A 13,702-nucleotide genomic window follows, 5' to 3' on the forward strand; every position below is an offset into this window, starting at 1 on the left:
AAGGGATTTCCAAGCACTTATAGACAGACATGGTGGTTGGTGAAGATGCCATGTGGAGAAAGAGTTTTTAAGTGTTTTGGATGAAATGCTCAGAAGAATCACAATGGAAACAAAGATTTAAATTGACTCCTCCAAGGACACAAAGACAGATTGCCTGTGCACTCAGTAAATTACACTCAGTAGGAGGCAGCTAGGTGGCTTAGTGGATTGATAAACAAGCCCAAATCCAGGAGGTCCTATGTTCAAATTTCATCTTAGTTCAAAAGTTCAAAACTTCCCAGCTGTATGACCCTGAGCAAGTCACTTAACCCCCATTACCTAGCCCTTTCCACCCTTCTGCCTTGGTACTGATGCACATTTTAAAGGGTTTGAAAAATAAATTGCACTCAGGAAATGTTTGCTGAAAATTTCCACTACTATTTTTCTTAACTCTAACCACTGAACATCACTCTCTTCACTGTTATCTTCCCAGCAGGAGAAATAAGGGAGGACATTTGTTCATCTTTTGTAGCATTTGAAAAGTTGGTCTTCCTCCGGAAAGAAAAATTTCCCTTGTTTTTCTGATTTTGAATTTTCACTTGTGTGTAGGGGGAAGGGAAGGAAGAGAGAAAACTGATATCAAAACCAGCCTAATTTGCAATAAACTAACACTGTTGATTTGCATGAGCTCTGTTTCTGCCTTTTCCAATCAGACTCAGAATCTCCGTGTTGGTTTGGAAGGGCCCTTGAAAAGATATCCATCCTTCCATTCTGCCTCCCCAGCCCTCAAATCAGACCACACTTAGCCACATCCCTGGCAAATGATAATGCTCCCTCAGAGAAAGAGATCCCCTAAGCTCTTTTGGCCACTGGTTAACCCGGCTCTAGCCTAAGTCTCTCTTGCTGCCCATTTCCTCTCACCCAGAAGATTTAAGTCACACACCAGCTGATGCCCATTCCCTCTTTATATTAACTTGTGACATTAAAGCGATGCCCCTTTTCTTCTTCTTCTGGAACTTATCCTCTCCATGCTTGGGGGGCAGGGGGTATTCAAAGTACCCTCAACCCAGCCCAAAGTCCTCCAAGCTGGCCCCCGACGGAGCCCCTTTGCATTTCCAAAACAATCCCAACTTGAGGGTTTCCCAAAGCCTGACTGACTACTCTGGACCTCTGGAGTCAGGGGGAAAAAACCAGCCACCACAGCACTGCACCAAAAAGCCCTCCATTCTAATGTGGCTTAAGTAAAAACAAAAAACAAAACTCTCCTTACCTCCGGTCCAGAGTATTTCATTTCTGCCTGGGGACCTTTCAAAAAGTAACTGGTATTTCCGTGGATCTCTACATTCCGGGGTGTGGCTCGCAAGTAGGCGTCTTTGGGGGTTTCTTTGGCCCCAATTCTGGAATCTGCCGCCCCACCCCTTCTTCTAATTCACTGTGTGTTAGCATCCAGGCTTTTTCAAAGGCACCAACTGCAGCATCTCTATGAAGAGGTTTTAGTTCCGCGAGGGGCATCCCCCTCCTCCCTCAGGAAAGCCTCCCATCTCTCTCCCTACAGCGTGGGGTTGCTCGGATCTTCCGGGCAGCTGTCTGGTTTTCCAGGCTACTCTACTAGGCGGCCAACAGCCCCTGCCCCTTCTCCCTCCGAAACCCTTTCGTCTGCTGCTCTCCGAGACACACACACACACACACACACACACACACACACACACACACACACACACACGGAATTGGGGAGTCCTTTGCTGACAGTGGTTCAAAAGGCATTGAATGCGCTGCAGCAGAGCCCCGAGAACCCCAACAAGCAAGAGACCCGGCGGGGGGGGGGGGGGGGGGGGGGGAAGGCAACACGTCGGACTGTAATCCGCACTTGGACATTTCCTTGGGGGGGGGGGGGGGGAACAGGCTGTCCTGCTTGCCTTGGGCCAAGGCGAGGAGCATCCGTACCCCTGCCAGGCAAGGGAGCAAACAGCCTGCATCCCTAGTTGGAACAGCAGCACCTGCTCCTAACCCAGCATCCTCCACAGTGAACTCAAGTTGCCTCTCTCAGGGTTCTTGAGGGCATCACCTTGACCAACTAGTAGCCTCTATTTCAGACTGGAGAGGGGAGAAAAAACCCTCTCCACCCATACGCTCGGTTCTTCAATGCGCCCCTGGGCCCCCAGCCCCCAGTTCCATTTTCAGAGCACTTTTGTCTGCTCTCTCTCTGTGCCCTTAGGATGGAGTTGCCGTAACTTCAGCTAGTTCTCACGGATTTCCAGGGAAGGATCCCACGTCTGGAGTTAATCCGTCCCTAGGGAACTGGTTTTTAATTTCTCCACTAAACTCTGCTTTGGCCCCGTCTCTCCTTCCGCTGGAGTCTCTGGCATTTTGATTCTTCTTCTCTCTCTCCCCCTGTCTATTATCAGAAATCGCCACCGCCGCCACCCCCCAACCAGTTTTCTTCTCGTTGGATGCAACAAGCACACACTGGCGAGAAGTTGTCAGACTGTTCCCCACCTCCTCCCCGTTCTGCCCCCTTCCCCCAACGTCTCGTCTGGGCTTACCTTGAAAGCAGCCGCGTCCTCTTGCAGAGCTTAAGCCTGTATGTTGGAAGGGGTTTGAAGAGAAGCGTATGTAGTTGGTATGTGAAAGGAAAATCAGGGAGGTTTCACCGTGACGTCAGCACAGCGAGAGAGAAGATTAGAAAAGACAAGGGCAGCGATAAAGGCAGGAGAGAAATAAACACTGTGATCAGAGGGGAGAATGGGGGTGAACTTGGAGGCGAGAGGGGGGAAAATAACACGTGTCAGGGAGATGTGCGGTAATGGAAAAACATGTTTGCCAAAAAAGAGGGGATGGGCTGGGGAAGGGAGAGGAGACACCTCTTTTGTCTCTTTCACAAACTGTTCCTGAAGACTTGAAGAAGATTCCGTATCCTCATCCCCACCCCCCCCCCCCCCCCCCCCGTCTTCATGACCTTTGCAATGATGGCTGACAAGAGGGTAATTGGGGCTCGACCAAATTACTGCCACGCCAAACTCTTTAGGGAGCCTTTTCTTTCTCTTTTCCTCTTTGCCCCAGTCCTTTCCCTCCGGTGTTGGCAATCTAGCACCTGGGAAGTCAAATCTCATTAAGTATGAGTCGCTGTCGAATTGGAGGTTGGTTTCCCTCAAAGGAATAAAACAGGTTTTCTTTCTCCTTGGAAATAAGAATTTTGCTTCAGAGAGATTGTTCCATCGGTTTTTATGATTCTCCAGGAAAGATTTCTGGGATTGGATTGTCTCACTTTACTCCCATTACAGTCTAGTTTTTTCCCCTTTCATCGTGATGAGTTTGGAAAGGGTTCCACCTAAGCTTTTCTCTATTTGCATTCTTTCCAAAAGCCAATGCTTCTAAAAGAACTAAAAATCAAAGGACATTGACTCTGATTTACAGGGCCTTTCAATTCACCCGTCTAAGGAGGCAAGATGCTCACTGCTTTGGACTAGTCATCTAGGGTAACCTCTTTCCCCAAACATTACTTCAAATCTCAAGGACTTTGAAGTAGGAATGAGTGAATGAGCATTTTGCTGGACCCCTCCCATTCAGGGTGTGGAGGAATGCTTAGGGTGGGGCTGACTCTGTCCGGGACCCAGTCTGCAACTTTGAAGTTCTTGGGATAGAGTTTATAGAAAATACAGTCCCCTTTAAGGGAGGTGCTCCAAAAGCTTTGGGAGATTCAGATTCAGCTGTAAGATTAGAAGGAAAAAGAGCCAAGGTGCAGTTCTGATTCTGGTCCTTGCTTCCACTCTGTTGCAAATGGACAAAGGCAAGAGATGATGGCTCGTAATTTTTATACTAAAACCCATGAAAGTCTCAATATCTAGCCTGCAGAAAAGATAGATGAGTAGTTGCCAGTTGAGTAGCAGACAACAAAAAGGAAAGAGATTGCTGTAGTCTGGAGTGGTCTAGGAGAAAGTATCTTGAGAATGTGTCTAGTTTGTAATAGTGGAGAAGAGTGGGCAAGAAGAGAAGGGGAGAGTGTGGGTAGAACTGAGCAAAGTCATGGAAGAAAGCCCAAAGGGTATTTCAAGGATAGTGAAGGCACTTGTTTTACTGGATAGAGAGTCACAAAGAAGATGGCGGTAGTAGATAATTCCTAGGAAGGAAAAAAAGCATCAAAGCATCCAGCTCACCATCTCTTGAACCTTTTTTTATTTTAATAGTTCAGGGGACAGCTAGATAATTTAGTGGATTGAGAACCAAGCCTAGAGACCAAAGGTCATGGGTTCAAATTTGCCCTCAAGATATTTCCTAGCTGTATCCCTAGACAAGTCACTAAGTCCCCATTGCCTAGCCCTTACTGCTCTTCTGGCTTGGTATCAATTCACAGTATTGATTCTAAGACACAAGACAAGGCTGAAAGAAAGAAAGAAAGAAAGAAAGAAAGAAAGAAAGAAAGAAAGAAAGAAAGAAAGAAAGAAAGAAAGAAAGAAAGAAAGAAAGAAAGAAAGAAAGAAAGAAAGAAAGAAAGAGTTTAATGTCTAGTGGCAAACAAAAAGAGTCCATACTTACTTGTATTACCCAAAAGAAGGAAAAATAATATATGAGCCTGAAACTTTTTAAAATTATGTTCTAAATGACAAGTTATTTAAGATAGTAATGGAAAGAAAGTCATCAAAGGTGGTGTTCTTAGAAACAAAGGTATCCAGGTGGTCTAATCTGTGGTGGCATTACTGGAAAAATCACTTTTGTATTACTAGGAGCTTCAAAAGGATGTTGCCAGTAGAATCTCCTGGAATCTTCGATAGAGGCTCTTAATTTCCAATAAGAAAGTAAAATGCAGAGCCAATAATATTACTTGCTCTAGTTCACTCACCTAGTAAGCAAAGCTGACAAAAGTAGGATCCAGCCCTCTTAGATGGGAACAGTATATAAAGTAAGGAAATTTGACTTATTCAACAAGGCAATGAGATAGACTTTGAAAGGTTTTAACCATGAATGACTATCAAAGGTGGTGAATACAGAAGATTATTTTGTGTCATGCATGATGTGGGGAAGGAGTTGAAACTGCAGGCAGGAGCACCTGTTTAATATCTATTTCAGTTGTCCCTATGAGTCTGAACTTGGGCAATCTTAGCAAATTTGAAAATGACAGAGTGGAGGGGGGAGACATTTTGTAATTTTTTTTTGTTTTTTGAAGTACATTTTTTATTTATTTTGCTAAATATTTCCCAATTGGTTTTGATCTTCTACTATTATTCTCTTTAAAAAATGATCAACATGGAAATGTATTTTTCATGAAAATATATATATAACCCAGATTGAATTGCTTGCCAGCTCTAGGAGGGAAGGGAAGGAGGAAGACAATTTGGATCCTATATCTTTGGAAAACTTATGTGGAAATTTGTTATTACACATAATTGGTAAAATAAAATATCTTTTATAAAAACCCTTTCCCAGGGGGCAGCTGAGTAGCTCAGTGGATTGAGAGTCAGGCCTAGAGATGGGAGGTCCTAGGTTCAAATCTGGCCTCAGACACTTCCCAGCTGTGTGACCCTGGGCAAGTCACTTGACCCCCATTGCCTAGCCCTTACCACTCTTCTGCCTTGGAGCCAATACTTAGTATTGATTCTAAGACAGAAGGTAAGGGTTTAAAAAAAAAAAACCTTTCCCAATTACATATAAAGAAATCTGTAGCACTTAAAAAATTGCAAGTTCCAAATTCTCTCCCTCCCTAATCCTTGAGAAGGCAAGCAACTTGACATCCATTATACATGTGAAGTCATGCAAAACTTATATCCAAGTTAGCCATGAGAAAAGAAAATAGAGTGAAAAAAAAAAGGAAAAAAGGATAAGAAAGTTTAAAAAGCATGCTTAAATGTATAGTCAGAGTTTATCAGTTCTCTCTCTGGAAGTGAATATTATTTTGTCCTTTGGAATTGTCTAGGATCAGAGTAATTAAATCTTTCACAGCTGATCATTCTTACAATACTACTGATATAGTATACAATATTCCCTTGGTTCTGCTCACTTTACTTTGCATCAGTTCATAAAAGCAGTCAGTGGGAGACATTTTGAAGGGAGAATCATCAAAGCTTGGTTACTGATTAGATAAGGGAATTAAAGGAGGAGAAAGAGTACAAAATAACTCAAAGACTTCACAGAACCACAGAATTTTAAAGGGAATCTCAATAGCCATTTAGTTCAGCCCAAAACCAAAAGGGAACCATAAAATATTTAGCAAATTGTCACCTAGCTTCTGTTTTAAGACTTCCAATGAAGGGGACCCCAACCTCCTTAAGCAGTTGCTTGATGGATCTAGACCTGGGCGTCTACATCAAATACTGACGGGATGGCTCACTATTCGACCTTCGCCGCCTGACTGCAAAAACAAAGACAACAGAGAGACTCATCCTGGAAGCTCTCTTCACAGATGACTGTGCTCTCATGGCCCACCAAGAAAATCATCTCCAAACCATTGTGGACAGGTTCTCCACCGCAACAAAACTGTTTGGCCTGACTATCAGCCTCAGCAAAACAGAGGTGCTGTTCCAACCTGCACCAGGGAGGCCAACGAACCAGCCGTGCATTACAATCGAAGGCACGCAGCTTTCTAACGTCAACACTTTCAAGTACCTGGGCAGCACCATCACCAACGATGGGTCCCTAGACCACGAGATCAATGCCAGGATCCAAAAGGCCAGCCAGGCACTTGGGCGGCTGTGCTGCAAAGTCCTCCAACACAGAGGTGTAAGCACTGCGACGAAGCTCAAAGCGTATAACGCAGTGGTCCTCAGCTCGCTCCTGTACGGTTGTGAGACATGAACACTGTACCGGAAGCACATGAAACAGCTGGAGCAATCCCACCAACGCTCTCTCCGGTCAATCATGAGGATCTGATGGCAGGACCGAATCACCAATCAGGAAGTCCTCGACAGAGCCAACTCCACCAGCATTGAAGTCATGGTCCTCAAAACCCAGCTACGATGGTCTGGACACGTCATCCGCATGGACCCACAGCGAATACCAAGACAGGTATTCTATGGTGAACTGTCAGCTGGACTCAGGAAACAAGGCCGACCAAAGAAAAGATTCAAGGATCAGCCAAAGTCAAACTTGAAGTGGGCTGGCATGACACCAAAGCAACCAGAACTCACTGCCTCTGTCAGAAGCAGCTGGCGAACCCACGTTCACCATGCCGCCACCACCTTTGAAGATGAACAACGTCAACGTCTTGCCGCTGCGCATGAACACCAACACCAGGCCACAACCGCCCCTCCCATAACAACTGGCATCCCATGCCCCATGTGCCACAAACTTTGGACTTCAAAGCCACATGAGGGTACATCAATAAATGATAATGCACAAAGACAATTGTCATTCTCGGTCACTGAGAGACTACCACTACACTTTTGTACAAGGAATTATTTGGAAGTTTTTCCTGATGTTGAAACTAAATATTCTTTTTAACTTTTTAACTAAATTCCAACTCAGTGCTCTGAGTTCTTTCTGGAGCTAGAAAGAACAGATATGCTGTTAGTTCTTCCTTCTTCACCAACCCTCATAAATTTCCTTTTCTTCAGGTTAAACAATTCTGATTCCTTCAATTTTTGTTTTTATTGTATAACATGAATTGAAAATCTTTCCCTATCCTAGTTACGATTTTCTGGACATTCTCCAGCTTATCAATGTCCTTTTTAAGCTGAGCTATCAAGAACTGAACATGGTACTTGAGATGTGGTCTGATTAGGGCAGAGTACAGAAAACACTTCTTTATTCATTGAAGCTATTCCTCCCTTCATGTGAGATCACATCAGGGTTTTTTTGACTGCTGTATCAGACTGCTGATATTAGGGAACTATGCCTCTACCACCCTTTACTAGTGAAGTTGATTTTTTGAACCCAAGTGTAAGACTTTTACATTTATCCCATTGAATGGCATCTTCTTAGATTGAGCAAAATCCTCTAACTTACCAAAGTCTTTTGGGATCCTGACTCTATCAAACAATGTGTTTGCTATCTCTTTATGACACCTGCAAATTTAGTGGACATATTATCTACTCCTTTATTCAAGTCATTCATAAAAAAATGTTAAATATCATAGATTACTGGGATACTCCATTGGAGAGTTCTTCTCAATTGAAATTGTACCATTAATAACTACTTTTTGAGTATGGCCATTCAACTAGTTCCAAATCCATCTAATCATTTTATCACCTTTTCTACATTCCTCTGTCTTCTTTACAAGAATAATATGAGATGCCTTATCAAAATGCTCTAATAAAATCTAAGTAAACTATACCCACTGTCTCCTAACTAACAATAATAACAATAATAGCTACTAAAGTAGCATTTACTTAGTGTCTTCTATATGCCAGGCACAATGCCAAACCATTGAGGATACAAAAAAGGACACACCCTGCCCTCAAGAAGTTGACAGTCTACTGGAGGAAACAAAATATAGATAACTAGGAACAAACAAAGTATATATAGTATAAATAATTAATAAAATAGCATATACTGAGAAGGTGCTGAGGTTAAGGAGGACTAGAAAATGAAAATCATAGGTTTACTAGTTTAATAAGTCTGCCCAATAATGAGGACAAGGTTAGTCTGGCATTACTTGTTCTTGATGAAACCATACTGGCTCTTTGTAATTATTGCTTCTTTTTCTGGATATTCATTAACCATCTTTTCATATGCAAGCATAAAGTACCATCATACCTGGCCAATAATCTGTGCATGCCTAGACAGCTTTTAAATGATTCATTCTAGAATTTTTTTCTCAGGAATTGAAGTCCAACTTATTGTGCAGACTCTTTTGTCTTCTCCCTCCTTTAAAAAAAATTAGTACATTTGCTCCCTCTCCAGCCCTGTGGTACTTCTCCCCTTCTCCACAGTCTTTTAAATATCACCAATAATGGCTCCGGAATCACATTGGTAAGTTACTTCAGTACCTCAGGATGTAGTTCATCTGGGCCAGGCGATTTGAATTCATCAAGGGCATCTAGGTATACTCTTGCTATCTTCTTATTTGCCTTAGTTATCAAAGCCTTGCTAGCTATTTTTGTTCTGTGCTTTCCAGACTAACAGTCATTCTCCCTGGCAGAAAACTGGGGAGAATCACTTAAACCATATGTTTGATTCATGTCTAGGGTCATTCATAAAGAGGGAAAAGAAAGATACCCAGAGTACAATGCAAATCAGGTATAGGACAGCTATTTATTTCCTCTAAACAAAAGACTCACAAAAGCATATCAACAAAGATGTAAGCATGCAGCAGAAACCTATAATTACTATTATACTCTCCTAGAAAACTGATACTTAAAACTGTTCAACACATTCTATCTTCACCTTGGCTCAGTACTATCTTCCTCAACATCTATGACTTTTAGCAAACTATTCCAGACAAGTGGCCTAATTAATTCTCTTTTCAATGGTCATCTTCTCCAAAAAGCACTGTAGTAGCTATAGGGAGCACCTAGTTCTGTGTTAAGCTGGACCTGACCTAAGGACCCAGGATAGTCCTGACTTCTTGAACTCAAAAGGTAGCTGAGAACCTCCATATTAAGATTGTGTTTGGTCATTTGGACCCAGGCAAAGAAACAAAGCAGAAGTGAGAGCCAAAGGAGCTTGACCAGGACTCAGAGTCTGAATCACGCAGAAGGGCTGCTCTGTCAGCTATGCATGAGTAAGTACCACCTTTAAAGGCATAGGAGAGGGTGACCTTCCCTAACCCTAATCTGAACTCTCAGAATCAGAGTTTCAGGCTTGGCTCCTTCCAGACACAAATGGGACAGGAACTGTCTCTCCTTTGAATGTGGTTTTAATGTAGTTCTCATTGTCATGTAGTGAGGGAAGGAGGGTAAACCTAGTGTTTTCTGGATCATCCCATAGAGCCAAGTCCTTTATGGCTGAGCATATATTCCTGGACATAGCCAGGGCATAGACTCAGCATTGGGAAAGTGTTCCAGACAGAGCAGGAAAGTGTCATGGCCCAAGCCCATTCTCACAAATGCCTGATGGGATGGCCATTGTTACATGTGGTTTTGTTGGAACCAAGTAATCAATGGGGCCAAAGGCCTCAGAGAGCTCAAGGATTCTTTTGGTCAATAAACATTTATTAAGCACCAGCTTTGTAACAAGCACTTTCTTAGAGCTTAAATTCTACCATTCCATCATGACAGACATATACAAATGTGTAAGAGTGAAAATGATGAGACTGGCCATAAATAAATAATTTTATTAATCAAAAGCAATAGGGGGAAAAGATGGAAAATAGGGGAGAGAGATATAAAAGGTACTTTCCTTATTGCTTCATTTAACTTGCTATTCTGAGGCTGCCATTTTGGGCCCCCTAGCCACATTCCACAGGAAGGTCGAGTTAACAACAAACTCAGAAGAGAAGAGAATGAAATCCGCTCTTACCTCAATTTAGCAAATCTTCTCTCTGCCCACTAACTCTCATAGGTCACCTCTTGGGAGCCAACTATGTATGGCTTTCTATTTTGCCGGCATTATCCAAGGGGACAGTCCAGAGGTCATTGTAAGGCAGATTGCTCTGCCCCCTATCTCATGGCCTTTTGACTCTATTGCTACATTTTTCTGACTGCCATTCTATCCTTGTGACTCAATTCACCCAATGATTTCCTTCACACAGTTCAGGCCTCTGGGTCAAATCATTGGCAGATGATGCAACCCCAGGAGATGGAGGAAGAGTAAATTTCTTTCATACAAATGTAAGTATTTATAAGATAAACCTAAGGTAATTTATGATGGATGAGAGAGAAGGGCGGCACTAGGTATTAGAAGGATCAAGAAAGATGGCATTGAAAGTTGAACTTTGAAGAAAATGAAAGATTCTAAGAGGTGGAGGGGAAGAGAATTTTAGGCATGGAAAACAGACTGAGCAAAGACATGAAGATGAGAAATGGAGTATGGTATTTGAAGATAGCAAAAAGGCTAGTTGGACTGAAGTACAAAGTGCCTGGAGGAGAGTTGTACCTAATACATATGGAAAATAGATTGGAATCAGGTTATAAAAGGCTTTAAATACCAAAAGGGAAGTTTGTGTTTAATCCCAGAACTAATAGGGAGCCATTGCTGTTTATTGAGCAGAACAACCTCTGTCAACTGAGTGGACAAAGGATAGAAGATACGAGAGACCTTCCCTGAGAAAGAAAGACCAATTAGAAGGTTATTTTCAGAGTTCAAGCAAGAGGTGATGATAGCCTGAAAGAGAGTGGATAAAAAGGAACAGATATGAGAAATATCCTGGTAGGGAAATTGAGAAGTCTTAACAACTGGTTGGATATGGAGAGTGAGGGAGAGTGAAGAGCCAAGGATGACTTAGAGATTGTGAACATGAGTGACTAGAAGAATGATGGTACCCTTGCCAGAAACAGGAAAGCTGGGTATGTTCTGAGGGAAAGAGAACAAATTCTATTTAAGAGATAACTATGGAGTTAGTGAGACCTGTGGAAAACCCAGAATGAAATCTCTCAAAGGCAGCTGCTGATTTGGGACTGGAGCTCAGAGAAGAGACTAGGGTCAGATATATACATCTGGGAGTCATTTTCAGAGAAGAAAAATGGAAACTGAGGAAAAAAGGTCACTGGATCTGACAGTTAGGAGGTGATCAGCTGGTCATATTTTGAAGCTGTGACCCTAAAGACAATGTTCAAACATTTTTCAGTCATGTACAATTCTTTGTCACCCTATTTGAAGTTTTCTTGGCAGAAATACTAGAGTAGTTTACCGTTTCCATCTCTAACTCATGATATATATATATGAAGAAACTGAAGCAAACAGGGTTAAGGGACTTGCCCAGGGTCACACAGCTAGGAAGTGACTGAGGCCAGATTTGAACTCTAGAAAATGAGTCATCCAGACTCCAGGCCTGGCACTCTATCCACTGTACCACTTAGATGCCCCTCTAAAGGCAATACTTTATAGGAAAATGTCAGGAGGGGGCAACTAGGTACCTCAGTGGATTGAGAGCCAGGCCTAGAGACATGAGGTCCTGGGTTCAAAACTGGCCTCAGACACTTCTTAGCTGTGTGACCCTGGACAAATCACTTAACCCTCGTTGCCTAGCCCTTATCATTTTTCTGCCTTGGAACCAATACAGAGTATTCATTCTAAGACAAAAGGTAGGATTTTTTTTTAAGTTAGGAAACCTGTCATGGGAGAAATAATATTTACTAGAGTCTCTGCCACATAGTATTGACTAGTATTTCCCCCCAAAAAGAGGGAAATTACCTTCATGATGTGACTTGTCCAGAGGACAAGGGTCTGAAGTATTGACTCGCTTCCCAGGCATCTTCTAGAGCATAAAAAGGATAGTCAGTGCCTCCCCTCACACTTCATGTATATCCCACTGCCTGAGTCACACACCCAATACATTCTGCTGACCAGACACATTTGTATAGAGAGATCAAGGGAGCTGAATTGACTGAACCAATGCTGTATCCTTGCTGAGTACCCTTTCTATACTGTTACGGTCTGTAAGGTTGTTTGGTTCCCATGCCAAGCCTGAACCACCAGACCTGACTCATTTAATCAGTTAATAAACTCTGTGAAACTAAGGGAGTTGACCACTCAAGAATTTGTACTTTGTTCATTAAACAATAAAGAGCTAGTGAATATTTTTGAGCAAAGATGTGAGATAATTAGTTCTGTGTATAAGGAATGTTAGTCTGACACAAGTATAATTGGAAGAGGAAATAAGTGAAGGTGGGCTATTCCTGGCTGCCCAGAACAGGGCTTATTCTCTGGCTTTATATGCACTCTCCACTCTAACTTTAAAGAGAATCTTTCCCAGTGTCTGGAGCCTGAACTGTGTTGCAGATGAAGGAGAAGGGTGTTCTTCTGTTCCTTGCTGCAGGAACTCCCTTGGGTAGCACCGACCAGGACTGAAAATAGAACAGTAGATCTATAAAAGAAAGATGGATGGCATCGACTTCATGAATCTGAATAGGACTTGGGGAAAACTGCTGCACAGCCTAGCCTCTTGTCCAGGAATACTGGTCATTGGTACCACACTTATGGCTAGACATTCCACATTTAGTACCTTCACCAACCAGATTCAAGCAGCTTTCTGGGAGCCTTGCTTTTTAGTGGTTACTGCTTCTAGGGCTGATCACCACCCTTTGGTGAAAGCATCTTATACTAACCTTCTGACCACTGCACTGTATAGCAGACTTTCCCCTTGATGTTGTGAACATTGTTATTTCATACAATAATAATGATGTTCACTGAGTGGGTCTGATGTGGTGGATGCTGGTCTATGAAGCTCTGCACACAAACAATATAATATCCCACGAGCCCCCAGGAGAGGACCATGCCTCATCTTTACTTCAACAGGGATCCAGAGGAGATTAAAAAAGAGGAAGAGGCAGCAGTTGTCTCAGAGTGAATCTCATCCAGAGGTTGCAAATTGGTCTGGAGGACTACAGGACCCAACTCCTTTTCAAAAGGAGGAAGTTCCACAAGTGTGGAACATGGCACATATTTTCATAATTTTTCTGGGTATCGATTGGTTTTGCCAATGTTTCTTTCTTTCTTCCTTCCTTCCTTCCTTCCTTCCTTCCTTCCTTTCTTCCTTTCTTTCTTTCTTTCTTTCTTTCTTTCTTTCTTTCTTTCTTTCTTTCTTTCTTTCTTTCTTTCTTTCTTTCTTTCTTTCTTTCTTTCTTTCTTTCTTTCTTTCTTTCTTTCTTTCTTTCTTTCTTTCTTTCTTTCTTTCCCCTTATTGTCTGTCTTA

The 13,702-nt window shown here is 42.5% G+C and overlaps 1 protein-coding gene and 1 pseudogene across 2 annotated transcripts in view; one reads left to right on the forward strand and one right to left on the reverse strand.

Moving 5' to 3' along the window:
* The window catches only part of AMZ1 (archaelysin family metallopeptidase 1), a 41,278-nt gene extending 38,098 nt beyond the window's left edge, over positions 1 to 3,180 (reverse strand). Inside the window, exon 1 of one of the 2 annotated variants that reach the window (XM_007498407.2) lies at positions 2,523 to 3,180. The gene's annotated coding sequence lies outside the window, so the exon portion shown is untranslated. The other variant, XM_016423929.2, reaches the window with a different exon arrangement.
* Positions 2,430 to 13,490, forward strand: LOC130455599 (40S ribosomal protein SA-like; annotated as a pseudogene).
* The last annotated feature ends 212 nt before the right edge of the window (positions 13,491 to 13,702 follow it).

This window comes from Monodelphis domestica, chromosome 7, assembly GCF_027887165.1.
Source record: "Monodelphis domestica isolate mMonDom1 chromosome 7, mMonDom1.pri, whole genome shotgun sequence".
NCBI classification, from domain to species: domain Eukaryota; kingdom Metazoa; phylum Chordata; class Mammalia; order Didelphimorphia; family Didelphidae; genus Monodelphis; species Monodelphis domestica.